The sequence below is a fragment of the Nycticebus coucang genome, chromosome 8 (assembly GCF_027406575.1).
Source record: "Nycticebus coucang isolate mNycCou1 chromosome 8, mNycCou1.pri, whole genome shotgun sequence".
In the NCBI taxonomy this organism is placed as follows: domain Eukaryota; kingdom Metazoa; phylum Chordata; class Mammalia; order Primates; family Lorisidae; genus Nycticebus; species Nycticebus coucang.
Genome location: NC_069787.1, coordinates 20,534,000 through 20,560,497, shown reverse-complemented (window position 1 = coordinate 20,560,497; position 26,498 = coordinate 20,534,000). Strand labels below are relative to the sequence as shown.

The 26,498-nt window shown below is 39.8% G+C and overlaps 1 protein-coding gene and 1 pseudogene across 3 annotated transcripts in view; both read left to right on the top strand.

Moving 5' to 3' along the window:
* The window catches only part of CNTN6 (contactin 6), a 353,237-nt gene that overhangs the window by 99,047 nt on the left and 227,692 nt on the right, over window positions 1–26,498 (top strand). The gene's annotated exons all lie outside the window — the stretch shown is intronic.
* On the top strand, window positions 12,007–12,364 carry LOC128592502 (ribosomal biogenesis factor-like; annotated as a pseudogene). Its single transcript, XR_008381898.1, has one exon. The product of XR_008381898.1 is annotated as a ribosomal biogenesis factor-like (transcript).

Here is a 26,498-nt window from a genome sequence, read left to right as displayed (position 1 = left end):
CTGTACACTGAAATCGGTCATTTAATCCCTGAACCTCACTTCTATCCATTGTAACCCTAAGCTATTAGCAATCACGACTCATGAAGTTATTATATAAGTAAATAAAACAGCGCTTTGCATACATTAACAACTGTACATTTTCTGAATTATTATTATCTAGTTCCTAGGGACAGATGTAATCTTACCAATAAATTTTAGGGCTTTGTTAATTAATTCTTCACTAAATTCAAACCAGAGCACCCCATAGGATAAGGAATTAAAAAGGAAATAAGTATGTGATTTTTGTTTGTTGTTTTACATGGAAGATATTTGCATAGATGTTAGTAGCATATGCAAGAAAATAAAAGACAACACTGTTGTCACCCAACCAGGTACACCTGCAGCTGTTCCAGGGAAAGCCAACGTCCAGAGACAGCAGGGTTTACAGTAGAGAAAGGGTTTATTTCAGAAAGCGCTAACGGGTAGGCAGCAGCTGTGGCTCAGTGAGTAGGGCACTGGCCTCATATACTGAGGGTGGTGGGTTTGAACCTGGCCCTGGCGGAACTGCAACAAAAAAATAGCCAGGCATTGTGACGGGCACCTATCGTTCCAGCTACTTGGGAGGCTGAGGCAAGAGAATCGCCTAAGCCCAAGAGCTGGAGGTTGCTGTGAGCTGTGATGCTACAGCACTCTACCAAGGTTGATAAAGTGAGACTGTCTCTACAAAAACAAACAAAAAAAACCCTGAATCAAATTTTTCTTATCTAGAAATAAAGAAGGGGATGTGAAGTGGAGATTCAGTTTTCACTTGGTTCTTTAAGTCTAATAAGACCGTAAACCAGTAACACTGAAAGGCTCCACAGTCCTATTTATATGTACCTTAGAACGAAGTTCCAGGGTGACACCTGTAATTCAGTGCTGACCCATAAGTGAGACTCTGTCTCTAAAAAAAAAAAAAAAAAAACAGAGAGAGAGAGAGAGAAAGTGCTAATGGGGATGATGGGAGAGACTTCTCAAATACCCCTTCCTGAGAATTGGTGGGACAGGGTTTTGAAAGATAGTTGAGTGGGATCAGGGTCTGTTAATTGGCTGGTTTCCTCGGGCAGAATCAGCCTGGGTTTGGTATGGGCGGTTGTCTGGGTGGGTCAGCCCAGACCATTGGAACGCGGCTCTTTGAAGAGGGTCCAAGAGACTAGTTGAGTCAGTTTCTTAGTGTGGGTGGGTCAACCAACCCGCTGGAAGTCAGGACTTGGAAGGCATCTCAAAAAAATGACCCCTAGGTTCTGAGCAGGTGATGTTATTTATGAAGAAAAAGTAAAAATCTTTACAGCTACCACCTGTGCCCCCACAGCAGCAGTTACTGAGAAGCAAACAAGGGGACAATTATCAAGCAAAGAGGGAGACGTGGCTGGTTATTATATCATTGTTTCTGCGAGGCCGGTTCCTTCACACAGTTTGATATTATCACTATTTTAACCAGGTCTGATTCTGCAAAGAGTTTGGGGGGATCCTTCCTTTAGTTCTCTCTCTCTCTTTTTTTTCAGGCAGAGTCTCAAGTTGTTGTTCTGGGTAGAGTGCTGCGGCATCACTGCTCACAGCAACTTCCAACTCTTGGGCTTAAGCAATTCTCTTGCTTCAGCCTCCCAAGTAGCTGGGACTACAGGCGCCGGCCACAATGCCCAGCTATTTTTTGGTTGTAGCTGTCATTGTCATTTGACAGGCCCAGGCTGGATTTGAACCTGCCAGCTCCAGCGTCTGTGGCTGGCGCCCTAGCTGCTTGAGCTACAGGCGCCGGGCCCTTCCTTTAGTTCTTGCCTCCCACCCCTTCACCAATTTGTAAGGGCAGTTTCAGCACAAGATACCAAATTCTTTTTTTTTTTTTTTTGGCCGGGGCTGGGTTTGAACCCGCCACCTCCGGCATATGGGACCGGTGCCCTACTCCTTGAGCCACAGGCGCCGCCCAAGATACCAAATTCTTAAAGAAGGAAAAAGAGTTAATTCTAGGTATTTATGGAAAAAGACATTTTGAACAGTGCCCAGAAGGCTGACAGGATTGAGCCAAAGAGTTGGCTGCTGTTACTAAAGGGTTATTTATCATTTGAAAAGAGATTTAAAGAGCTAAGCTTAAATATGGAAACGTTGCAACATACCTTCAGACATCAGTGTCAATTCAAACAGATTTTCACAGCTGGTTTCACACACTCCAACTACGCTCTTAAAATTACTTGAGAGAAAATGACCTGTTTTGCTTTGTCCATTTTGAGAAACTTTCACACACACACACACACACACACACACACACACAAGAATCTTTAATTTAGAGTAACCCAAATATTGGGTCTCAAGGACTGACCCAGCAAAATCAAATCCAAGTGCAAATCACTTCGCTGCTCTGCGTCTCAGGTAGGTACTTTTCTTTCTGGAATATTTGCTGTAAGTTAGTGTTCTTTCACCTTTAATTTGCAGTCTGAAAAGCAAAATTGGTGCTTCTTAACTCCTAAGTGAGCTTTCCAAATGGGAAAGAAAACAGACAAATGGTGTGGGAAGGGCTACCTGGCTGGAGACCTTTCACATTGTGGACGGAGCCCCTTTCCCCGGGGATAAGTGGCTGCCACACTCATAGCCTTTCTGAAGTCACTCGGTGCTATTCTTTCTTTTTTTTTTTTTCCTGATAAAGGGTTTTTTAAAAATGAAGAGGTAAGATAAACTGCCCTTGACAGTGTGGTTTCTTCCCCTCCCGTCTGCCCAAATACAGATATAAAAGAAATCTTCCCATCTATAAAGGTCTATTTCATGTTACCTAAGAGGAAAAGAGGTTGAAGAGTGAAGCCAATTAGGGGAAAAAGGAGAAGAGGTAATACCTACTTGTGTCCTCCAAAACAGCCCAAAGTGAGGAGTTTTACCTTTTTATCCACATAGAATGACTTGCAAAAAGCCTTTGTTGTTGTTGTTTTTACAATTCACAGGCTCCCCACTGACAAATTCCAATGGCTGATTTCCCCCTTAAAGTGAAAACCTTCCTTTGGGAACTAAGCAAAGCTCAAAACCTGCCTGATGTATAAGGAAGTACTTCTTTTGTAGCCAACATCACTTCTATCCATACATACAATTCTCTTTTTTTCTTTCCTACCTCTTCACCCCCTTCCTTACATTCCTTTGAACCGTGGAAGCCAATGAGGATGAAATAATTAAAGTTTGTGCCTGTTGTACAAGAATCATTCTCCATAGACCCTGTTTTTATCTGAACTTTTGCAGAAAACATGGTGTCTTTATATACACAGTTATAGGCCCATGGCGTCAGGCTACAAAGGCTTCATTTCCTGTGATCCAGAGTCCTCCTGTTATTCTCCAAGTAGAAATTCAGTAATTCCCCTCCACTAGCCCAGCAGGCATCTGGGTATCTTAACACTTTGGGTTCTATAGTTTTTCTTGGGGCAGCAAGAAGGAAGTGAGGATGGCCTAAAAAGTCACAGCAGAGAGTTAGCATTGCACCTATCCAGAATTGGATACTAACTTGTCAGGCCAAGGGGAAAAATGCAAATGGGAATGTGTGGGGTCCTTCTAAGCACAGTGCGCTGAGCAGCCCTGCAGGTCAGATGCTCCAGAAGCTGCCCTACCCTGACAGTCCCAGTCCTTCCTGGGCACCTGGAGGCACCGACTCTGTATACACCTGTTCTATGACAGAGGAGGCCCATGTGGCTGGTCGGCCAGCATATTTCAGATCCTGTGCAGCTCCTGTTGCCTCCTACAGCGGTCCTTGCTGCAGAAGCCCCACCTTGTACCGCTTTCCTGGGTGGACAACTCTCTCTATCAGATCCCCACCAACTTTCTTCTGTCCTGCTCTGATGCTTACTAATTCACAATTGCCCCAGCAAACACACACAAAATCCTTAATAATAACCCAGTTATCCAAGGTGACTAATCAAGCAATGCTCAACAACAACTGAAAAACCATCCTCTCAAAGCTGGAGGGAGGGCAATGTTGGCATTTATTCAGCTAAGACGTCTCCCCTCCTCCTTTCCAGACCGCACTTCTTACAAGCTGCTGCTTTTTACATCCGCTTCCCTCAAAAGATTTTTATATCAAAACATTGAACATTCCATATATTAAGTATTGTGGCATTAACAAGAATTTTAACTCATTGGAATTTGCAGAAGTTGATAATTCAATAACATGTTTTAATTAAAATTGTACAAACTAATTCCATTAGAAAAAAAAATTTTAAAGATTCCTGGGGACACAGAATTAGCCACCCTATTGCATATTTGCTTTTTCTGTGGTCTATATGGACTTGGATTTTGGTTTAAAAAGCAAATTTATCAATTGAGGTTTGAAAAATGCTTTTCTATTTCACTAAGCTCAACAATGAAAAATGAAAAAATGATTAACACTGTAATATCAAAAGTGAATACTGTCAATGACCAAGATAAACAATGACCAAAAATACAGTGAACATTCTCAACTTAAATATAGAGTAAGAGAACATTTAGTGGTTCCTGAAGAACGGTCAGCTTCCTCCCAGGCCTTTGCTGAGGAATAGGATGTGAAATTGTAAGCACTGCTTTTCTATTAGCAATCTTCCGACTTGGTTTTCTTTATTGACCCAGTTCTCTGGTGTTTGGGCTAGGCTGCTTTTTTGTTGTGTGCACATGTGCAATTGCTTCTCTGTCTAGACAAGCCCCGAGTTACTTTATTTGATTGGTATCACAGACCGGGCGGCAGCTTCACCTTTGGCACGCAGATGTTCACAGGTTATGTGAGAAGAGATTGAAAAAGGCTTTTGCTGTAAAAAACAAGACTCAGCATGAGTTGACTGCCATCTAGCCAGGTGTAGCTAGAATTGATCTACTATACCAGAAATGCTGATATCCACCTTATGATTTCAGAACAGCTGCGTGCCCAATGCTTGTCAATGTCGGTGCCATAAGGAACAAGGTACCTGAATGCTAGATTCCTATGAACTGCGCCCACCTTCCCGCCCATTCTACCTAATTTCTGAACGTTTTTCATGGCAGGCATCATTCTCTACATTGTTTCCTATCAATGTACTTTAGGCAGCAGCTCATCTGCTAATCTCTAGGTCCCTTGAGATCAGAGCTTGTCTGATTCTTTTCCGAATCCTCGGAAATACCCTCTACATTGACTGGTACCTCTTGGGCACACTTAGTATTTGTTTAACGAACGGATAAATGAAACAACCCATAGAATGATTTTAGACTGTTAGAACCAGGAAGTTCACATTATCTGATCCTGGACTAAGTCATGCATTGCCTCTGCAAACCAAAGGCCATGAGTTCTGTGAAGGCAAAAAGCTTTATTTTCTTAATGTGATCTGCAGCCTGGGGAGACAGAGCATAGCCTTTGGTGCAAAAGCAAAGGGGGCTCCTAAAAAGGAGATTGTAAGGGCAAAAACCAAAGGCCAGGAGAGGGGAGGCCGGGGAGTGAGGACTTAAAGTACCAAATCACCAGTCCCTCTCACCTGGCTGGGTCCAGGTGGCTGCTCACTGGATGACAGGCGTTCTGTTGCTGGTCAGTTGGGGTATTTCCAGCTGAAGTCTATCTTGGCATCAATGACTAATTGGTTTGGCTTGAGTATAGAAAGGAAGGTCCTGTGACTCTTGTACATCTTCCAGGAACACAGAGTAAGTGACCACTCCCTCACCCAGGCATGGCCACCTGTTCTAACTTTGACATATCAGTTAGCTATGGGAGCCCATTTTGTCTGTAGGCCCAGAGGCGTGTTTTAACATCTCCCTCATATTAGCACCGATTAATTAGCCGTGAATACTTGCGTTTAGTACTAAGTGCAAAGAGAAGCCTTTGAGGGTACATCTAAATTCAATGGAAAAGAATCCTGAGATTAAATAGGAAAGTCTACCAAGCCTGAGGAAGAGAAGGAAGGGCCACCACCTCTACTATTGATACAAAGAATCCCTCCATTTTACAGGCAAACCACTGGGCTTCAGAGTGAGAAAGTAATTGATTACCTGCCACACAATTAAAGTCTGGAAGCCGGACATTGGCGCTCAGTGCTCCGGCACAGTTGGATTCTAGCTTACTTTCTGGGTTGTGGATGGCAGCCTTCTTGCTGCATCTCCGCATGGCCTTTTCCCTGTCCTTACGTCCGCATGTGAACACACACAGAGAAGTCTCTGCTATCTCTTCTTATAAGGGCTCTAATCCCATTTGTGAGACTCCTATCCTCCTGACCTCATTGAAACCTAATTACCTCCTAATTATCACCTGCAAACATCCCCACATTGAGGTCATGGATTCAACGTACCAATTTAAGGGCACACAAGCATTCAGTCCATATCACTGGTCACATTCATTCTCTGCATCACCATGTCTGTTCTCTCATGCTGACTCTATTTCTCTTTCCATTGACAAAGTCTCACTTATTATAACACAGATATTTTTCCTTGGAGGATTACAAATAGTCCCCTGGGAATACATATTGGGTGAGTTTTGACAGGTTATGAACAAAACCGTGTTGTGATCATATGCAGAGAGGGCATTTACAAAACAGGTGCTTTTTGAAGGAGGGTTTAAGCTATGTTTAGGAATTAAGGAAATTTCTAATTTTATCTCTATGAAGGAAAAAGCTAAGCTGTAAAAGAAAGCAGAATGGTACAGGAACTATTCCTTGGAGATCACTGCTGAGGGAGCGATGCTATGAACTGTCTATAAAATATGTTCTAGCCCAACCGTACATCCCCTTCAGCCTGTTCCCGTTGATGTTCAGTGCACCACCTCGGACCCCCTTCCCTTGCCCTACCTCCAAATCTCTGGGATCAATCTTCCTAATAAAGTTTATTACCCAGGTGGTAGGTAGATGTTATTATATAAGTCCAAAAGTCACTTCCAGTCACTTTTCTTCTCTTCCTTGAATCAATGCTTTTAAAATATATATGTTACTTTCATTTCCTCCCAGAGCATAGTCATTGACACACACTTTTAGTGTGAGGAAGGGAAGTTACTACTTGTGACATAATACAAAATATATATTTAGGGCGGCGCCTGTGGCTCAAGGAGTAGGGCGCCGGTCCCATATGCCGGAGGTGGCGGGTTCAAACCCAGCCCCGGCCAAAAAAAAAAAAAAAATATATATATTTAGTCTTTCTCGCTGGTTCTAACACAGACCTCCAGGGAATTTCATCTATGATAGGGATGCCAGGGGCATGGCTTGTCCTCATCTTTATTCTTTGATCCTAGTTCTGACCCAAGCTCAGAAGGTCCTGATTCCAGAGCTTGGAATTTCCCTGGGTGATAGGAGCATCTTTTGTTCTAATGAAGCAACTCCTGCTGGGCTCCTGGATAGCTTCAGGATAGGTACTGGCCATCAGGTAGATCAATACAGGATTAGCAGCTGGGAACATTCAGCCCTATCCCTTATCCTCCAGGGAAGGGATAGAGGTTGGGATTGGTTAATGATCAATCATGTCTATGTGATGAAGCCTCCACAAAAGTCCCTAAACTATGGAGTTTGAAAAGCTTCTACATCCCAACTCCACAGGGACAAAAGCTCCTGCACTTGGGACCTTTATGGGTGTCACTCTGTTTATTTGAATTCTTCATAATAAACTTGTAAATGTAACTAAAGTGTTTGCCTGACTTCTGTGTTAGAGCAAACGATCAAACCTGAAGTGGAGATTGTGGAAATCCCTGATAGTTGGACAGAAATGTGAAGATTCTGGGCACTCAAGAGTCGCGGCTGGCTCCTGCAGTGGAGGGCAGACTTGTGCTGCTGAGTCCTTCTCCTTTGGGGTTTATATTAACTCTAGGTAGTTAGTGTCACAATTGAACTAAATTGTAGGGCACTCGGTATTTGCAGAGAACTGAAGAATTACTTTGTGTCAAAACCCCACTCATTTGGTGTCAAAGTGTTATAAGCAAAGAAAAAGGTTTCTTTTATACCAGATTGTGATTTTGGAAAAAACAGTGTTTAGAATTCACCTCCAATCACAATAACAGATGATCAGAGCATCATTTTTATTTATTTATTTTTTTAAGACAGAGTCTCACTTTGTTGCCCTCCATAGAGTGCTGTGGCGTCCCTGCTCACAGCAACCTCAAACACTTGGGCTCAAGCAATTCTCTTGCCTCAGGCTCGCAAGTAGCTGGGAATACCGGCGCCTGCCACTACGTACGCCTGGGCTATTTTTAGAGACAAAGTCTTGCTCTGGTTGAGGCTGGTCTCGAACCTGTGAGCCCAGGCAATCCACCCGCCTCAGCCTCCCAAGTGCTGAGATTACCGCGTGATCTCATGTCTGGCCCATCGTTTTGATTTCTGACCTATTTTACTGTGGAGTTTTGCAATTGTGCTGCATCTCAAATAACCCTTCAGCCTATCACCTCTTTTTGTCAATTCTGGTCTGGCCTTCGCTGCCTCCTCTTAGAAGCATTCTAGTTTTCTAACAGAGAAATTCATCTAAAAGATTCTCATGGGATGACATCTAAAATCCTAACGTGGCCAGAAGGACTTCCTTGCTTCTCTCCCCTAGAAGATTCCCACATCACCAAACTGTTGATGCTTTACCACGGCACTGTGCTTTCTGATTTCCTGTTTCATTTGCTGGTGCCCCTTCCTAGGGTTTCTCCCGTTACGTCTTTCTGGCAAATTGCTATTAATCTTTTAAATCTTAAATTCAGTATCTTTAGCTGCAGAAACTTTCCCTGTCTAGCATTCTGGTTGTAGGAAACTGGTGCCTGTGTGGATCATACTACACACGATATGCAGCGTCTGGAGGCAAATGTGCTTTGTTAGCTACACACGTGTCAGGAGGAACTCTGCTCCTCGCCAACTTACTGAATTCTGAACTCTTTCAGAAATCATTCTCCTTTTCTGGAGGTAAATAGATTCAGCCTAAATCCAAAGTTATTCATGTTTTTTCACAGATCCACAGAAGCCACTAGCTCTCATGTGTTCACCACTAGCAACAGCAGTGATAGCCATGACAGCCATATATATCTGTCTGTACACACACATACACAAGGTGTACACCTCCATTATATTTGTATATGTATGTGTATAGATATTTATACATATACACAGGCAGTACACACTTCCTTTGTACAGGAAGCTTTAAAATGTGCCTCAAATATAAAAATAAAACATATATACATATATATTTTTATTCTTACCCTCCCTTATGTGACTTGGAATCATTCAATTTTCAATGTATTCATTCTTGCTTCCCCAACTTAGCAATTAAACGCTGTGTATGTGAACAATTCACAAATTAAGTATATGGAAGAGGTCAAGTGCATACAAATCTGGCCAAGATAACAAGAATTTCTCTCTACAAGTAGCCAGCTCCACCCCATTTTTTTGCAGCTTATGTACATTAATTTGCCTAAAGTTACTGTGCTGGCTTAATGGAATACCATTGCCACCTGCTGGTCATATTGAGCTATTAAAGTCCTGCAATTAATCAAATTATGCAGGGGTTAATCAGTTTTTGCTGTGCTATCATTGGAACTAACTTTTACATATATAAACTTAGAGTGCAATACGATGGATATGACGCAGCTTGCCATTTACTGACTCAGCATGCGTAGAACCCAAGCTAACCAACATTGATACAATGGAAGTGCTGTTTCTTAGGAGTACAGAAAATAGACTTTGATAATCAAAATCAAGTGTTTCAAGTTTCAGCGCTACCATTTGTTAGATGGCCTTTGATGGGTCACTTGCCCTGTCTAGACTTTTATTGTTCAAAACTGGAAGATAGTACACAATCAATGTATGTTCTTGAATTTTGTTTCTCTAGTGAAACCTTTCTTCTGGTTATCATTTTTATAAAGTCAGTGTCCTCTCTGGGCCTCCGTGAAATCTATGGTTTAATTTAGAAATATGTGCTGTTCCAGTGCATTTCCATTTGTTGTGTAAAGTATAATTCTCTCTGGTTAGTGTTCTATTTGTTCAACTTTATGCAAGTATGAAGCAACTCACTGTGCATAAACCAGATTTCAATCATCATCTCGCTGCATTCATTAAAAAAAGTCAAGGCATAGTTAATAGTCAATAAAATACAATCATCGGAAGGGTTCAATGAATTTTAATAATTATATACATCATAAAACCACCACCTAAAACACACTGTAAAATATTTCCCTTGCCCAAGAAGTTTGTCATCCCCTTTATTTTTCTATTAAAAATAAAAACAGAATGCTTCAATTTGTGCAGGCTCTGAGTTAATCTTCTCTGTATCATGCCAATTTTAGTTCATGCTACCAAAGTGGCCATCACTCACTGCAATTCTGCTTAGCTCCCTTATTCTCTCAAACCCAATAGAAATTGTAATGAGCAGGGAGCAATTAATCCAGAAATGGTACGGAGCCAATTAAAAATCAGTAAACAGTGAGCATTCATTTTCCCCTAGGATGTTGAAATGTAGAAATCCCCCCCTTTTTTTTTCTTGGTAAAGTATCATTATAACATTATTGATATTTTAAAGGAAAACAACAGGACATCTCTTAGAGAAATGGAAATGGCCACACAGAGCATCATTTTGCTAAAGTCATCATGTTTCAGAATCTGAGTCTCTGCTCTGCGAACTTAGTGACTAGGTTTTTCTTAGAACTCCCCAAGTTGATCAGATCTTTAGATGTTAGAAACACTTGGTAAACAAATGTAAAAGATGTTTATACATAAATTAGTAAAAATACATTGATTTATAGTAACATAATGATTAATATTCCATTAGTAATATAATATTGTAATTTTTTTCCCTCATCAGAATACTCATATCTATTATTCAGGATACCCAATTCTAGTCTTGCTCAACGTCTATTTTGCTATCACCCTCCTCCTCTCACAAAGGAGACTTCTTTGATCCTGTGGATAAAATTGTAATATCATGTATATAGAATTATATATCTGTTTATATACTTTAGGTACTCCTGTGCTTTATACATAGAAAGTAACATTTTGTTCACTGCCTCCAACACCCTCAGAATCAATTTTCACCTCCTCTGGGTTCTATTAACCTACTGGGAATATTTGCCTCATTCTTTTTATCCTGCTCTCTGGCAGTATGGATAATTGTATTCATATGCCTTTTTATTTTATGTATTTTATTTTTTTTAAGACAGAGTCTTACTATGTCACCCTCGGTAGAGTGCCGTGGCATCAAAGCTCACAGCAACCTCCAACTCTTGAGCTTAAGGGGTTCTTCTGCCGCAGCCTCCCAAGTAGCTGGGACTACAGGTGCCCACCACAACGCTTGGCTATTTTTTTGTTGCAGTTGTCATATTGCTTAGCTATCCCAGGCCAGGTTTGAACCCGCCACCCTCGGTGCATGTGGCCAGCACCATAACCACCGTGGTACAGGCACCGAGCCTACTTTATGTATTTTTTGATGCTTTGATATCTGGAGCCTGGCTGACTATAGAGAGAGACATTCCTTTTCAGGGTTAGCTAATTCCTAGAGATAGCAAAAGACTCACGTTCTAGCACACCTTTCTTATGCTAACCGATCAATGGAGCATTTCTCTTATTGGTCTCTTACACTCCAGGACACTGTCCACTTGCCCTGATCACCCCAGGGCCAGGTTTCAGATAACTAGAGATAGCGTCTACACCCCAGAACCAGCAGAAAGGATCAGTGTAGCCCATCCTAGCCTTCTTACATTGCCTCACTTGTTCCTTTTCATAGAAACCACAACAAAAGCTCTGGCCCACACTTTCCTTCACTCCATCTGCCTCAAGACTGACCCTGGTAGTTGCTTGTATAGACTTGCATGGTAGGTCATGTCCCCTCCTTTTGGGAACTGTGAGAAACAAACGTCTTTTCAGTGGTTGACTTCTCCTAATTTCTTGGCCTGATAAGATCTGAATAATAATAAATGCTACATTTCTAAAACACTTACATATCAGGAAGTTGGTTGGCCAGCATGGAATCTGGATAGTCATGAGAGATATTTGTTAGAGTCACGATGATGTCTCATAAATTCCACGTTCCTGGTGCAGATGACATCACCGGGACTCTAGGAAGTTGCACACGGAGATCAGGCGTCTGACAATGGCCAAGAACAAATTATGAGGGCAGAAGTCCAGGAATGTATTTCATATAGCCAGCCAAAAAAACTTTAAGGCTAAAAACAAAGCAAAACCAGTTACCACTAACCTTAAGAAGATAAATATTATGAATGATGAAAAAGTTAACAGAGTGAATAAAGCTTTTGTAAACATACAAAAGGAACTTGCACACTTCTCAAAAGGCCTTTCTCTTGAACCTGTGCAGAAAGAATTGATTCCTCAGCGGCGTCATGAAAGTGAAACAGTTAATGTTGATGAAGCTACAAGATTAATGGCTCTGTTGTAATACAGTGGTGATGCATCTAATTCCCCCAAAAGACCAATAAATTAAATGTTTTATAGAACTTTAAAAAAAAAATAATAAATAAATAAATTTCACGTTCCTTACAAGGTATTACCCCTAGTGACTTCTCCACTGGTGGGTGGGGCTGCAAGGTGGTTGATGCCTCAGCAGTCAGACTGTTGGGTCTCAGACCCTGACTTTGCCACTTCTCAGGTATGAGATCTAAAACAAGTCAATGGGGTCCCATTTCCTCTTCTGAAAAATGTGATAATATTATAATTCTACCTACATCACACAATTTTGCTGTATGAAACAATATGTGTGGCACACTGCAAATTTAGGAAAATTCTGAGATCACTTTTACTTCTGACACTAACAGCAAGTTTGGGAGGTCACCAAGGTTACCCTCACATTTGCTAGAAGGACTCAGAAAACTTAGCAAAGCCATGGCCCATGTTGCTACATTTTATTACAATGAGAGGATTCAAATCAGCTAAGGGAAGAGTCCAAGAGAATCTCGTATTTGGAGGCTCCACCTGTCCTTTCTAAGTGGGATTGCACAAACAGCACTTACTTTGCCCAGATGTGTGACGACATGCAGGGATGCTCACCTGATGCTTGACATCCACAGTTTTTACTGGGGCTTGGCTATGTAGATGTTGGCTGCCTAGGTGGCTGAACTTAACCTCAAGTCCTCCAGTGGTTAAACTGATACCATGGACCCAACCTCTCTTTAACTTCCTTCCAAAATCCAGACCCTAAATCCTACTGTTGCCAGAGAACTTGTGGCACGGCCTGAGGTGACCAGATAATCAGCCATTCTTATCAGGCAGGGCATTCCAAGAGTTTAGAGATTACCTCCCAGAAGAAAGGGCCACACATTTCTTTTGGTAAGGTGAATCCTTTACTGAGCAAGCTACTTAGAATAATTGTAATACACATTCATGCACAAGAGCATTTGTATTTTTTAGTGGTCGTGTGAGAATCTCTCTTGCCTAAAGAGTACACTAAAAACACTACCAAACTCTTACTCTTCTCTGGGTCTCTGCAGACCTCTCTCTGTTTTTAATGGGCTTTTTCATCACCCATGGCAAATGTAACTGATTAAAACTCAGAGCCTTTGCTTGGACTTCACCTGGTTTTGCCTTCTTAGTTTACCTTTGAATGAACCTGGAAAAAAAATTTCAGACACGTTTTTATTTTCAGCCCCTCGGGCTATTTTGACAGCCCGTTGATCTCATTCATTATGCGTTGGATTTGACTACACTCACCTTTAGTGTAATTTTGTTTCTGATTTGGGGGGACATATCACTATAACTTTCTATATTCTACACAAAATCTATCCCAGATATTTCAGCAGCCAAAGAGATGCTTTTAATGAGCAAACACAGAGGTTTACACGAAACACAGTGGCAAGCAATCCCTTTTTTCCCCTAGTCTGGAAAAGCTCTGTCTTTGTCATAAACCAAAAGGACATCATGAGAGGTTAGATTTTTATGGCCCATCTCATTATTGTTGATGCAAACCTACAAACTAATTTGCTCATGGTTATGGAAATATCTCCTTTAACCTTGGCTACTCAATCAGAAAGAATTTATTTTAGAGATGGGTTTTGCTTAACAGCATTTGGCATTTGCTTAGGCTGAACATTCATCCACAGAGAAGGAGTCTTCTTTCTTTAGGGTAGTAATCTCTGCAGAAATATCACATGAAATACAGTGCAGAAAACCTTGAGCGTATTGGCTGGTGAAGAGGCAGTGTGCTGTGATTAGCAGTAAGGACTCTGCCCTTGGGTGTTTGCATTTACCTTAGGACCTCAGCGAACTGCCTTATTGCTGAAAGGGGTTGGCAGTAATATCACTTCTTTTCAGAACCGTGAGGAGGAAGGGATTTTTGTTTTATTTTGTTTTCTGTTTTGTTTCCTGCTATATGCACTACCTCTAAAAGCAACTGACACAGGGAGGCACTCAATAGATATTTGTTGTTGAATGAATGAAGGGTTATGCCAAGCCTTTAACTGATCTTATGCATGCAAAGCCTCTGGACCAGACACATTAAAGCTCTCAGGAAATAGTCCTTCAAAAAGCATTTTGCTAAAACAGAAGCAAAACAAACCCTTTGTACTCAGTGAGGAATTTGGTGATAGGTTTATAGGAAATTTATTAATTTTAATATTAAAAAGTACCATGTGTGTTGTTCATTGATTTATTATTCTCCAAATATGCATCAAGTAATTATTATATACCCTATACTATTGCAGGTCCTGGAGATTCAGAGGTAAACAAAAAGAGCCAAACATAAAGAGTGTCCAGTCATAAAACTTTTTACCCAACCCAGGGCAGGTTTGAGTTCCTGTATGTCTATCAATAATCAATAGCTAAGGGGAAACAACTTGTAGGAAAGTGAAGAAAATAAGGGATTCACATCATTAACTTTATTATTAATCTTTTGCCATTTGTGGAATCATTAGCTTCTCTAAAACTCTTGAGATACAAAAGCGTTATCTCTGAGACAAGGGATTATTCTAAATGACTCTCCTCTTGATCACCCACATCTGCCTGAGAGAATTTCTCAGCCAGTTGTTTCAGGTGCAGACATAATTGGCTATTAGTCATTGTGTTGCCATCAGTCCACCGACACCGCCTCAGCTCTCAGCTATTTGCAAAGCAAGGTCCTGGTTTCTGATTAATCTTTGGCTGGTCATTGAGGATGTTGAAACAGCTCCTGGTTAATTAGACCATTTTGTCTCTAACTTCATCCATTGTCTGGATGTAATAGTGATAGAGGTGCTAACAATTCCAAACACAGCCCTGGAACCTTGCTAATCTGATTTCGTGATTTACTAAGGGTACCACTGTTCAAGTTGTTAAAGCCAAATTGTTGTGAGAGGTTATAAGTAAGTGGGCATTTTTATGAACAAGTCAATTACACACATTTAATGAAACCTAAGGAGATCATAAAGTAAAATAAATTAAATAAAAAAGCAGCATCTCCAGCACTTAGTGATGTAAGTCACACACACACATATACACCCCACCTGCAATGTGATAAAATAGAAAAATACGCAGTTATGTGGAGAGAAAGCTCACAATAGAAATAAAAGCTATCCGATTTTAGCACCGTGTGAGCATGAACAAGTCCCTCCTTTCCAAATCTCAGCCTTCTTTTCTGATAAATGGAAATAATATGAACGACTACAGGATTGGTGAAAGGATTAAAGTGCATTTAAATAATACTTTTGAGTTATCTCATTAAAATATTTCATAAGCTATCTTAGGGTCTGCTTAAAATGTGTGTTAATTACATGGTATTATTATTATTTTAGGAAGCTTCCCTATTCTCCCTAATTTCTGCAAAAGAAAAAAAAAACAACAATAGGCATTTGTTCATAATTCAAATTAAAAAATCTTTACCTCACTCTTACAAGAAGATTTTTATAAGCAGAAAATAGAAGTAAAGCACACTGACAAACAAGTTTTGCTTTTTCCACTCACCTTCTTGAGACGTATAATCTAGTTGTACTAGAGTTTAAAGAATTCCAAGAGTGATGGAAGGCAGGAAAAGAAGTGAACTTTCTTCTATTAACTCTTCAAGGATTGTCTTTTTAAACATTTCCCCATCTTTTTTCAAAGAATTCCTTTAAAAAAAAAATTCATTGAGGTGATAAAAAAATTCATCATTCAAATAAGTTTAGAAAACATTGAAGATTAGATTTTCCCCTTGAAGAATCATAATTCTTACTTTAGTGTTGAAAGGCCTGAGAAATCAAGAAAGGCTCTCATACAAAGGAATAAAAGAAAAACTTTAGATCCTTTAACATAAATTTTCCCAAAGACCCCCCATAACATGTATTATCACACAAAACATATTTTGATAAAAGGGCTGAGCCACAGTGTAATGGGTTGACTAGAATCCTCCACAAAATTCACATCCACATCCACTCAAAGATTAAGAAATGTGATCTGATTTGGACATAGTCTTTGCGGACCTAATTAGTTAAGAGCCCTGTGATGAAATTGTCCTAGATTTAGACCAAGTGGCCCTTAAATCCACTGGTTAATGTCTCCATGCAAAAAAGAGAGAGGACATTGAGCGAGGACAACTAGATTACACTTCTCATTCCTAGAAGGTGGCAGTGTGAAGGTGGGGCGGAGATTGGGGTGATGCATCTGTAAGTCAAAGAATGCCAAGGAGTGGGGGCGTCCACCCAAAGGGAGGAGGAGGGACTGGGGTGATTTCTCCCTCACAGCCTCCAGATAGGAACCATCCCTACCCACACTTTCCTTGGACACTTCTAGTCTCCTCAACCCAGAGAGAATACATTTGTTATTTTAAGCCACCTAGTTTGTGGTAATTTTTTACAACCGGGCTAAGAAATGTATATGTATATAAAAACACACATGCACTTATCTATATATAATATTCCAAAATGCCGATTTGAAATGTAAAAAATGCCATGGAAATATATCCCAATAAAATCTTTGTTCTGTCTTCTGCCCACTCATCTTCCATTTCTTGGTGATTTGAGGAGGGTGAGGGACTAGAATACAAGGCGGGAGGGAGAATCACCACTCACCACTTGGCTGGCTATTAAGAGCTCACTCCGGCTCCAAAGTGAATGCCCCCTTACATTTTTTATCATCATTTGTGTTCTTGTCAATAAAAATAGTTAACACTTGTGAATCATTGGTGTTTAGAAAAAGTTTGCAAAACAGTGAACGTCTTTCTTGCTTTTTTTGTGTGGGGGAGGTAGCCAAAAGAAACAAAATAAGTAGTAATCGTGATGCAACCCCAAATCAACATGCAAACACTTTAGCATGTTTGCTAAAATGAAGTTTTCCTCTCTGCTTAGCTTTGGAATCAGCATGGAAAATTGCCATAAAGGTCTACATTTTCATAGATGAAAAACTAAAGAGAATTTTGTTTTTATTTCTTTGTGTACAATAAACAAAGCCAGCCTGTGTTTTTAATCTGGCTCTTTGGAGAGCTGCATGCAGTCAGCATTGGGTGAAGGCTCACTCTCGCAGTGGTCATGACACCTGATAGATGGGCCACCTGTCACACCTCCAAAGGAGCAGTGAGAATAGCCCAGCCCTAAAACAGCTAGAGGCATTTGGACCCTTTGGGTTCTGGTAGGCAAATAAAGAAAAAGACAGATGTGGCCTATGTCTAGTTCCTTCGTGTCTGGAGATTAGCTCAAATCTAGACTTTTAAGCTTTTTAAATGGAAGCCTGGCCGTTTCTACTTCCTAGGCACAATTGTGTACAGAATTTGGACATATTTTTCAAAGTGCAAATGTGATCATAAGCTTAAGTCCTGTGTATGACTCCCCAAAGCCCCCAGGTTTATTTCTTCCTAATTTAAGGAGGCTAAAGGTAGCTTCTTGCTGTCATCTTGATTATCTCTCCAGCTCCATCTCTTGTCAACTCTTTTTTTTAACAAAAATTCTTGAATTTGTCAAAGGCTTCTTCATCCCTCTTAATTCAAGGCATTTGCATTTACTTACCCTATTCTCTTTCTGAAGGAATTCATCTATTCCTAATTCCTCTATTCTTGGGATGTTAAAATCACTGCTTCTAATGTTAGACTAGACTGACTCATTTTAAATTCTATCCTCTGTAAAATGGGGAAATTAGCTTTTTTTCTTACAAAGTTGTATAAAAATTAGAATCAGATAATAAATGCCAGGTTAGTATATGCAAAACTTAATAAAATATAAAAAATATAATCATTACCATCATCTTTCAAATCCTAGCTTGGATATCATTTGCACTGAAAAACACTCCTTGACCTCACAAGATTCAATTAGATGAAAATTAACAATAATTCTCATAGCTTGATTCTCTTAGATCCAGTAATTTTACTTCTAGAACATTTTGCTAAGGAAATGATCCTAAATATAAGACAAGCACTTCCTGTTAGGTAATTGCCCCAGAAAAAGCCCCTCCCTCCCAAAGCCCCCTCCTACTGTCTACAGACCAAGATTAGCTGTCTCACTCTCAAAGTTTCAGCTACATGCTGAAAATTTCAAACTTATGGCCTGCCCCTAACGTTCCAGTCAGAGCAGTAACTCCTTATTGGCATTCTACCATCCAGTCACCATTCTAAGACTTCCCCTAAGGGAACCTACATAGCTCTCTCGCGCGCCTTCTCTCTCTCTCCCTCCTCTCTCGCCCTGTCTCCCCCCCACCCCCCCGCCCCCGTCTCTCTCTCCCCCTCTCCCCCATCCCCTTTCCTCTCTCTCTTTCTCTTTTTTCTCTTTTCTCTCCTCCTTGGTGCTGCTCTGCAGCATCCCTCTCTCATCAATAAAAACCTTTCGTACAAGCCTTGGTGGTCTGTGAGATCTCTGCCGATCCAGTGCCCCCCCTTTCACTTCCTGTTGCATTATTTGCAGTAGGGAACAAAAATACGGAGTGACAAATATTTTCAGTTAGATAAAGCAGTCACGTGACGAATTATCATGAACCTTTCAAAACCTTAGAAATAAAATATCACAAAGGCCAATTAATAGCAGAGAAAATGCTTATGTTACATTCTTAACAGGAAAACAGCAGAGATTAAAAATTTACAGGACAGTATAAAAAAACATCCTGGTATTAGAAATACCAATATCCTAATGGTAGTTATTTTCGTAATGACAAAATTGCACATTTTTTTCTGTTTATATTCTCAAATCTTGCAAATATTCCACAACGAACATTATTTTTATAAGAGCATAAAATAATAAATGCTGGTCGAGTTAGGGAAACTATTTCCTATTTGTTCAGGCCCATTTACGCCAATGAGAAGTGCCCCATATGCCTCTTTTCTGTTACCCTAACATAGAAACAGGATGATAACGTGGGTGAGGGAAGGGAGGCACATTCATGGGAAGGAGAAGGGAAAGCTTGACACAGACTCATCTTTGTAACATGTTTACCAAGTCAATGCAACATCTCTCAAGGGAAACTGTTTATATTTAAACATTGATGTGAGAAAAACAGGAACCAAAATTCAAAGCCCAGCTGAACCTTGAAGGAATAAACAGAAAATGTCAAGGGCTTCTCCCTCACATCAGGAGTCAACCGGTCTTCCTGCTTGGGGGAAAAAAACAAAGATCTTTGGGTGATTATGAGTTTGAAACAAAATGAACTCCCTCCTGTTTGTCATCTCCGTACGCTATCCCTGTCATTTAATCTTTATATTGGGAGGAACACAATATAGCATAATGAATCAGAGGATGCTATTTCATTTTCTTATTTCATATTCGAATTCAGCCTAGTATAATTATGGTGTTTATGAAGTTTAAACTGATGTAGCAAGAGAGAAATAGAATAAGTGATCATCCACTCTAACACTATAAGGAACATTTCTTTGACAAGAAAGATAACTTTGCCAAGTACAGGAAATGCGTAACAGGTTTTTATCAGTCAATAATTTTTATTGTAAGAAACTTTCATTGTGATTGGGGAAATGTAAATATATTTCTAAATAAATTTGTTTAAAGACTATAGTAGCAAAAATGTCTCACAGTACAGGAAGATAGAGGCAAAACAAATAAACAAACAAAAAAAATACCTACCCCTGTCTGGGAGAAAAGAGCTCAGAAAGAAGCAGGAAATCATAAGTGACCAGATTTGCCCTTAGCTGTAGGCAGAATCCCAGAGACGGGAATAAGAAATGAGGTTACCAAACATCCAGAGATAGGAGCTGATAAAACTTAATCGGGCTACTTTGGCAAAGGGCAAATCTTTTCTCACAAATTTGGTGGCATTTTTGCATGGCACATAGGACGGGAGAAGTACAAGTACGTGACAGGAATGAGAGACAGAATTCAAGTAAAGAAGGCAGAAAGCCACTGATGACTCACTCGGGAATGAGGTACAATCCCAGCTTCAAAGAAGGCCACTCGGGTGCCATTTAATGCCAAACCCATTGACTTCATTTAAATATGTTAGCAGTAAATATAAAGCAGTGGTGACACCATGGTATGCAAATTGTATCTCCTCTTGTCAAGCAGTGCACACTTCACAGACGTTTTTACGGTGCTTTTCTCAGCTTTTCTTTACAGGTACGTGGCAAATGACCTTGTGGTCAACGACAGGCCCCATAGAGGAAGGTGGTCCCATGACATTATAACACTGTATTTTTATTGTACCTTTTCTATGTTTAGAAATGTCTGGATATGCCCATGCTTACCACGTTTCATAGGTGCCTACGGGATTTAGTACGGGAACATGCTGTGCAGGCATGTATCCCAGGGGCAAGAGGCTTCAGCACACGGCCTAGGTGGCCACCACGGCTTGTGTAAGCACAGTCTAAAGTCGGAGAAGTCACCTAAGGATGCATTTCTCAGAATGTATTCTCATCATTAAGTGTGGTAGAACTGTATTTATTTCTTCCAAATGTCTTCCTCACAGATGGTTACTGGCATATACGTGAAGCCAACGCCATTTCAGGGAGACACAATCTTGCGTCCGAGGGCAGTCAGTGGGCCACTGTAATATCTCAATGATAATAATAGGTTTTATGGTTTCTAACATCTTTACTCTGGGACATTTTAGGAAAGTGGTTTTAGGTGCTTTATGTTCTTGACAGATGTTGTTATTTTTCAAAGGTTAATGCAGAAATGCTCTAAAATTGGAGAAGTTATAGGGTCAGAGACCAGAAGTTCAAAAGACAGATTTTGAGTTTCCTGCTCAGTTGTTATTGTAGCATCAGCCTACAAATAGGTTTATCTCTTTCATCCTGAAAATATAAATAATCAAAATGGAAACACACATATGAAAACAACTCCTCTGGGTGCTGCTGTTGTTTTTACTCTGTTCTGTTTGCTGTCTGACTTCTTTATGAAATAGTGTCAGTATGATGCCATAATTGTCTTTTGTCCTCAGTTTACCTTGAGCTTGGTCTCCACATCTCAATTCATCATGACTTTGATAACCCAGTGTCTCCCAAAGAAGAAACAAAGCCTTCTTGATTATCAATGCTAGGGCTTTGTTATTATTCTTGTTTTTAATTATTACTCTCTAATATATAAATCTTCACATACATAACAACATAACTATTATTATTAAAAGCTCTCTCTTTTTGGCCACCCAAATGATGGATGTCATGGGCAGGATAATGGTCCCCAAAATGTTCCTATTCTGATCCCTGGAACATGTGACTATGGCAGATTAAAAGGCAAAGTGGAATTAAGGTTGGAGATGGAATGAAGGGTGCTAATCAGCTGATCTTAAAATAGGGAGATTATCTTGATAACAAGCTGAGTGGGCTTTAAAGGTAGAAGAGGGAGGTACAGAAAGACACAGGGAAATGTGACTATGAACAAATACTAGAGTAATTTGACATGAAAAGGACTCAGTAAGCTATTGTTGACTTTGAAGATGGAGAATGGTGTCCACAAGCCAAGGAATGTGGGCAACCTTGAGAAGCTGGAAAAGGCAAGGAAACGGATTCTACTCTAGACCTTTAGGAAATGCAGCCCTGCTGACACCTTGATTTTAGCTCTATGAGATCCATTTTGGAATTCGTGCCCACAGACTGAACTGCAAGATAATAAAATTGTGTTGTTTTATGCCATTAACTTTGAGGAAATTTGTTATGGCAACAGTAGAAGTAATAAAAGGGCAGTCTGGCAAAATAGTCTCAACTTCTCAAGGAGACCTTCCTCAGAGTCTTTGGTGATATTGTCTCTTTGTCGATTTCATAGACGTTAATAACCCTGATTTCCACCCTCAGCTTTCTTCTTATTCAATTCCATGTTGTCAATACCTTTTCTAAAGCAATGCTATCCAACTTTACCTCTCTGTCCAGCCAGACTCCTGCTTGTAGCTACCGGTGAGTTTCTACATCTCCAAGGCACTCACAAAATTCAAATTTGTCCTATTTGTCCTATTTTATGATATTTTAAAAAATAGTAAAATCATGCCTGGGCTTGGTGGCTGATGCCTGTAATGCTAGCACATTGCGAGTTGGAGGTGGGAGGATGGCTTGAGCTCAGAAGTTTGAGACTACCACGAGCAACAGCTAAACCTGTCTCTACTAATAATAGAAAAATTAGCTGGGTGCCATGGTGGGCACCTGTAGGCCCAGCTACTCTGGAGGCTGAGGCAGGAGAATCATTGAACCCAAGAGTTTGAGGTTGCTGTGAGCTAGGCTGATATCAAGGCAGTTTAGCCTGGCCAATACAGTGAGATTCTGTCTCAAAAAAAAAAAAAGGGTAGCAAAATCATGATTCTCAACAAATATAAATAAACACATGTGAAAGGTTTTGTTTAACTCATTAACTAATGAGGAAACCTATAAAATGTTACAAATTGTGTTAACAAAAGTTCAGTATTTGTCCCAGAGGCTGAATCAGTGAGGACAAAGAATGAGCGAAAGGAAAGAGAAGTTTATTAATTTGCTAACAAATGAGAGCTGTGGACCAGAGTCTCAAAGATTGCCACACTGGCTTTAAACAGAAATACAGTGAGGTTTTCCTGCTCCTGGGTTGGGGTTCTACATGATCAGTGTCACAGGCTGTGGCTTCAGGCAATTTTTGTTTAACTATAATTAGTAGTTTCAGCGGACCTTATCTCTGGAGAAGGCAGTCTGGAGGTCTCAAGACCCTTGCCCCTGACAATTCTGTTGAGCCATTTCCTGTGGTTTAAGATACTAGAACATAAACAACAACAAGGTTTTCCTGTGATTACTGGCCTTGGAGAAGGAATGCAGGTTTAATTCCTCAAAAGGTTTTAGAGAGACCACTCATACAACATTCTCCTGCCCCCCCCCACCTCTGTTACACTGGTTCAAAGAAGAATTCAAAGAACCACATACACAGGGGCTCATTTTAAAATGAATTTATAAATAGATGCAAAACAGGTTTATTATCAATGGATTGGGTAGTGTGTGGATCATATTTTCAGAAAACTGTTAGAAAAACAAACAGAAAGTTGGGTTTGTCTGTTAGAGAAAAATGGGGAAAAAAATCTCTGGCATTCCACTCCATGCAGTCCATTTGGATTTCAATGACCAAGAATCATTTTCATTCTTAATAGTTTTCTCCTCCTTATGTGGTTGTAAAATAGTTAAAAACAAACAAACAAACAAACATTAAAAAGTAGAGTTAATCTGAACAAAAAAGTTCACTAGACAGGGCATTCTGTAATTTTTTTTACTTCGTATTGAAATATTTCACAAATTTACATATGTCCTACATACATCTCCAGTCCAGATACTTTCTTATCCGCATAAAGGTTACTTCACACAATATTATCCTTCTCAGATCTTCCATACTTCCCATCCTATCCTGTGTCTCAGCTGATGACCTTTCTATTTCCTAAGGAAGTCAGTAAAAAAAAAACAAAAAACAAAAATCAGAAGATAATGTTATCATTATCTTCTTTCAACCCCACATGTATCAGTGTATTTCCCATTTGTCTCTGTTTACTCTGCCTTCTTTCCTGTAACAGTGGATGAAACCTTTCTTTCTAAGGCCAACCACTGCAGTGTGACCTAGGTGACCCCTTCTCCCCTCAACAGTCTCATCTTTTTTTCTAGCATCATCTGGTTCCCGCTCTTCTAAAGCATGACCAGAAGCATTCGAATATGCTGAAATATCTCATCTCAACAAAACGTGCCCTTGACCCCACATCTTTCTCTGGTATGATCTTATTTCTCTGAGCCCTTGTATGAAAAACTCTTGAGAATTTCTCTTTTGTCCTCCCTGTCTCCAGTTAGTCCCTCTCTTCACCTTCGTCCTCCACTACTCTCCTTTCAGGTTGCACCCTCCACTCTGCAACTCTTGCTGCGTAGTCCGTGACTTCTTCAGCATTGCTAAAAGTGGCTGTATGTCTTCCCTATTCTTATTTGGTCTGTCATCACTATTTGGCAAAGCTGAACATTCCCTCCCATTGGAAACACTTCTTTAATTTTGGATTCCAGTCCATTACTCATAGGGCACCCTACAACACTGGCTGTTCTTCCTCAGTTCCTTCACTGGCTCCTCCTCACCAGGTTGGTCTGTAATTGTTGTATCTTAAGGCTGGGTCTGGGGCCTCTTTCTTTTGCTTTATAGACACCCATTCTGAAGACTTTCAAATGCATATATCTTCAGTTCATAATTCTCAGAACTCCAGACTGTTGTATAGAACAACACCTCAGATATTTTTACTAGAATGGCTAGTTGAATGTTCAAGTTCACATTTATAAAACCAAACTCTTGATTCCCCCATCTGCACAACCAAACTGTCCTACTGCAACTACTCCCACTGAAAAATGGAAAACCTATCCCTCCATTTACATAGACTAAATACCTTGCACTTATCTATGCTTTCCAAATTTTTCTCCATATTATACAAACCATATATATATAGAGAGAGTATACTGAGGCAACATATATATATATATATAGTACAAATCATGTTGCCCAAAATTCTCTCTCTCTCTCTATATATATATATATATACACACATCCTACATACATCTCTAGTTCAGATAATATATATATACTCCAGTTACTATTCATCTATACCACAAATAATCCTGTCCAAGCCACCAACACAGTCATTTAAATGGTTAATACATTCATCCTCAGGGGTTGACAGTTGCTGTTCCTCTGTCTAGAATTTTTTCTCAATGCATATCTTATTAATCACTTTTCTTTAGATCTTTGTTCAAATATCACCAAACCAACAATAATTTCTTCTGCCACCTTTGGAAAAAAAAAATCCCCTCTCAACCCAGAATTCCTAGCTACCCTACCCTTATTTTTCTCCATAGCACTTACAACAATCTCATACACCATCTGTTTATTTGTTGATTTATCTTATGCCTCCCCTAAATGGAATACAAGCTATATCATAGCAATAATTTGAACAGTTTTGTTCACTGCTATATTTTAAGTCCTCAGATAGTCCTTTACACAGTGATCCCACAAATAAATGTTTGTTCAATAAATGAATGAAAAGTAAATTACATTTGTGTCTGCTCTCTCGTCCCCTTTCATTCTCTCTATTCCTCATCTTTCTCTCCTTTTTTTAACAGCTGACTTCAGTTGGTTAAGACTTCAACCAACATAGCTGCATCCTTGCATTCATCTGTAATAGCAAGCTCAGAGTAATCTTTCATGCTGTCTCTCCCTCAGCCCTCACATCAAATCATTAATAGTATTTTGTTGGTATTTATCGCTTCTGCATACTTCAAAATAGCTCTCACATCATTTTCATTCTCTTTATTCCTTCTGACAATGCCCAATTATTGCAGTGTTTTCAAATGTTTGATAAACAATCTCCTTGATTTGTGGTTTCTCTACCCCATCCTTCCTCTAGTGAGTCACAGATCTAAACACATCATAATCTTGCTTTGAACTGAAAACACTTCCATGTTTTCTGTTTACAGATCAAGTGCAAACTTCTGTTATGTCATTCACTGTCCTGCAAAACTATTCTCCGTCTGCCATTTCATACTTACACATTTCATTACCCTCCTACCTTCCAGACTAGTTATATTTCCATATATTTATTCAAGCTATCCTTCTTCTCAGAAATTCTTTCCTATAACTTCTCTTTCCATGGCATTCTCATTTTCAGTGTTTTACAAAGAGCTCAAATACTGCCTCTTTTAGCATTCTTCCATAAACCACTAGGTGGAATTAACTGCTCCCTCTTCTGGGCTCCTTTTAAATTATATTTATGCTTTTGGTGTAACACTTATATGGTAATATTGTAGTTAGTTAATTGTTTTCCTGTCAGTTTCTCTTTCTGGGGTATATATCCTAGCGATTTAGAGTATTTATTCTGTAGTCAGTTTGCCTAGATTCACAATCCAGCCTCACCATTCGTTAGCTGCTTGATATTGAACAAGTTGCTTAAATTATCTAAACCTCAGATTCTTCTCCTTTAAAATAGGAACATTAGAATCTGTCTCATAGAGTTCTTATAAGGACCCCAAAAGATAATTCAACTTTATCCTGCCACTTATTACATGCCCAAATTTCTCTTATTTAATTGTCAGCTTTCTAAATGCAATCCATTTATTTTTGCATTTGCAATGAACAAGGAAGTTTCAATACCTAGTCAAAGAAAATAAAAGTTAGTTGAATTTTATCATTGTATGTTGGCAATATCCAAAGAAGCAATGACGTGGAATCTTATTTTGGTCTGACATTAACCCAAAGAAATCAACAGAATGCAAAATAAATGATAATGAGCCTTCTTCTTATG